Source organism: Carlito syrichta, unplaced genomic scaffold (genome assembly GCF_000164805.1).
Source record: "Carlito syrichta isolate Samal-C Ts95f unplaced genomic scaffold, Tarsius_syrichta-2.0.1 Scaffold303305, whole genome shotgun sequence".
In the NCBI taxonomy this organism is placed as follows: Eukaryota; Metazoa; Chordata; class Mammalia; order Primates; family Tarsiidae; genus Carlito; species Carlito syrichta.
In genome coordinates this window covers 97,840-101,880 of record NW_007247401.1, presented here as the reverse complement: position 1 = coordinate 101,880, position 4,041 = coordinate 97,840, and positions in this window count along the sequence as shown.

Sequence of the window (4,041 nt, the reverse complement as noted above, 5' to 3'; positions counted from 1 at the left end):
CTGAGGTGGAAGAATCGTCTGAGCCCAGCAGGTCGAGGCTGCGGTGGCCGTGAGTGAGCCACTGCACTCTTACCTGGGCAACAAAGTGAGACTCCAATTTTTAAAAAAAATTAGAAAATCTCAACATTTGGGATATTCCTGATGAGAATAAAGGGAATCAAAGTTGCAGAGGAGTTGGATACACAGGATGTTTAAATCAACTGGGAGGAAGAAGGGGGAAGTGGAGAGAGCTCTGGACAGGAAACATAAGTCAACTACGGCTGCTCAGGGAAGGGCTGCTCTTATGGGCAGGCAGTGCTGCAGGAACCCACCAGGGCAGAAATGCAGAGAGGAACAGCAGGAGGAAGCCATGACCACCCTTAGAACTGGAGGCATAAGGAGAGGAGGACACCTAAGTCCCAAGGAAGCTCCCCTGAAAACACTGCACAGAGCAGGGAGTGGCAGAGACAGGCCCTGAACTCCACCTGCTCCCACTGACGAAGAAGTCCCAGTGGTCATCAATCATTGAGGGGCCCAGGGCCTATACGGATCAGCCCCCAAAGGTGAAAAATGGGTCTGAAGACACACGATGATTATGGTATGGCCCTTCCGTAGAGAAGCTGCTTTGGTTTCCTATAAAATAAAGACTATGGTGCCTGCTATGAGATCAAGAGAGACTGTGTGCCAGCTGCAATTATAGGAGAACTTGCTTGAGTTTAGACAAGGGGTGAACGGGTGCCTGTATATTCTGCCATTAACATTGAACATGTTTCCTCTTTGGCCCTTTTCTGGAATGGGCAGTTTGGATTTCTCAGACCATCCCAAGCATCCAGGACCATTAATCCCTCAGCATACACCACTGACCACTCCCTACTCTTTTATTTCAAAAATGGTCTGGAGATGGAATGCCACCAACTTCCACATCTCCCAGTAGCTCCCAGTCATTCACCTTGGCAGATTTTTAGAGGACACGGAGCCAAGTTCTGGAAAAAAACAAGGCAGGCAAAATCACAGAAGAGTTGACATTCCCATTGAGTGACAGCGTTTATTAAAAGGAAATCTTGCTTTATCCAGGAATTCACTTACACGGAGGTAGCTGCAATAAGAATATCTCTTCCCCATGACAACCCAAAGCAACCAAACCACACCCAAAGCAGAACCCAACAGAATAAGCCAATCTGTGTTGTAGAATGACACTCAGAAGCAGAGAAAAAAATTATAAAACATATATAATGATTGTCTCCTCAGCATTGCATTTGGCCACGTATGTGTTTTTACATAATTTTTTTTCTCTTTTCAAGCTAGCTAAAGAAAATACTCTTGAGTAGGGTTAGTTCTTAAAGCAATAAACAGAAATATATATATATATGTATACATAATAAAATCTAAGATGGATACATGTTAGGCCTGGAAAGGACCATGGGTCCTAATCCTCATTTTGTCCCAGGCAACCCATGACTCTAAAGCGAACACACTGTCAAGGTCACCAGGGTGAGGAGAGGAGCCGAAATCTAAAAAAAAAACCCTCTCTGAACTCCCAGTCCAGTGCTCTTCCCACCCCACTACAGGACATGCATCCAGCTTGTTGTCAACTCCATTACAGCGTAGGACAGCACAATTGTTAGTGTTCATATCGGTCTATCTTTAGGGTGATGGTGCAAGTGTTCTGACTGGTGCCTTCTGTTCTCTGTGCATGGACAATGTTGCTTCCTGCGGCCAGGTTTACAGTGACCAGGAAGAACTGCCCAGAATGAGGGGCAGTTACTTTCTTACAAAGCAACTCAGACATTTACTCCCAAAGTTCTCAGGCTGACCTTTGTCATCTCACATGCTAGTCATGAGTGGGCTGAAGTGTCCTGGGCAGGTTTGTTGGCAGATAGCTAATGATGGCGGAAGCTGCAGGGAAATAACAAACACATTGAGGGCCAAAGAATCCCTGTGAGTTCCAGAGAGCCATGCTTGTCGTGTCCCTAAGAAGACAGAGGTACTCGACTTCCTTGTCTGATTGTTGTCTATCACCCCTTTCCCCTGCTTGAGCTTCAGGAGGGGAAGAATTTTTACCTGTTTGATTCACTGTTGTATTACCAGTGCCAAGGACTTTGCCTGCCATGCAAGGTGCCAAAAAATTTGCTAAATGAATAAATGGCTGAAAGGAGAAATCTCTCCTAGAATAAGTAAACAGAAGTAAGAATCACTCCAGCTGGGATGAAGGTGACGGTGACCCTGCAGAGGTGGAAGAGGGGTTGGCTCTCTGGATCCAGACACCCACCCTGAAACTGGGTTGATCACACTGAACACTGTTGGGTGAGCTCTGTGACTGGGGGGTAGGTAGGATCTCATGACAACTGTCATGGAGTTCTCTGGTCCCCAGGCCTCCTGTCTGTTGGGATATTAGGAGACACTGCTGAGGCAGCTGGACACTGCCATCCCTGCCCCATATGTGTAATCACCTCACAAGGGTCCTCTTCCTGGCCACGTCCCTGTGGCACTGCTTGCCCCATTCCCTGGCCTTGCGGAAGGCCAGCAATGATCAAGCCTGGCCCGTGGGCATGCTTGATGACTATCATAGTACGAGGTGTCCAGGGAAGCCCAGAAGGAAGTGTCTGGATATCTAGCATCCTGCCAATGCTATGCTCCCAGTAATTCTACCCCGAGGCCTCACCCATTCCCAAGTTACCTCATGCCTACTGCTGGCGATGTCCCTTTCTCCCAGGAAGTTGGAAGGAGTCCTCCAGTTTGCAGACACACTTCTGCCTGACTTCTGTTTCTGTCCTTCCTTCCTCGACAAAAGTCTGAGATGCTGCTCAATCCTGCCTCCACATCCCCCGGCTTTCAAGAACTTCTCTGTCTTCCTTCTCACACCCAGCCCCACACCTGCCTGCTGACCTCCTCTCTCCTCTCCCCTTCCCCATGACCTTACCTGATGTCTCCTCCCTCCTCTTCACACCTTAGTCCACGAACCTTCCCTCAATACCCCCCTATTCCCCTATCCCACAAAACCTCACTCTGGGGCCAAGGGAGTACAGTTTGGAGAACTGCTGTGAGAGGAGGGATGAAAGGACCGGTAAGACATGACAAGAGGGTCCCATCCTTCTGGAAACCACATCATTTGTTAAAAAACAAACAAACAAACCCATCGTGTACTAGTCTCCCCACCCCACGTGTATAAGAGGAATTATAATCGGTAACCAGGAATTAGTCTTAGCATGTTTCAGAAATTATAATAAAATTCTAGATAAAATAAGCAACAAAGGCCAGAGTTACAGCCGGTAGATACAAGTGACCATCTGGCTCTCCCTCCGTCAACGAGTCGTTGCCCAGACCGTTGGTTGGAGTTTCCGTTCTCAGTGTCAGCTGTCCATTACCACTACGACTCCTATTTCCAACTCTCATTTCCAATGTGGTCTTTATTCTACTTTCTCCCTCTCCCACTTCTGCTCCTTAATAGTTAAAATAGTAGCTTCACATTTTACGAAAGAATACTCAACATGGATGTGTGACCTTTACAAACAAGCCATACCACAAAGCCTCTGACACTGCAATGGAACAGCATCCGTCCCCAAGGAGGCCTGGTTTAAAATATGTACAACCCGTACATCATTTCCTCCCTTGCACAGTGGCTAGTAAATAATAACTCGCCTTCTGGACCCTTGTTCTCGGCAGCAGGAGGAAGGAGGTGAGAAGGGCAGCGATGTAAATGGTGATGGCAGACAGCAGTGTGGAATAGGGGCTTCAGCCCACCAAAGTGTATTTTCTAAAACACCCCGTGGGTGGTGGCCCCTATTCCGCCGGCATTCCAACATTTTATTTTATTTTTATTTTTATTTTTTTGAGTTGGAGTCTCACTCCGTCGCCCAGACTGGAGTGCAGTGGCCGCTCCCGGCCACCGCAGCCTCGGCCTGCTGGGCTCCAGCGATCCTTCCGCCTCAGCCTTCCGAGTAGCCGGAATTACAGGCATGCGCTACCACACCTAGCTGATTTTTTGATTTATGGTAGAGATGAGGTCTCACTACCCAGGCGGGTCTCGAACCCGCGGGCTCAGGCAATCCACTCACCTCAGCC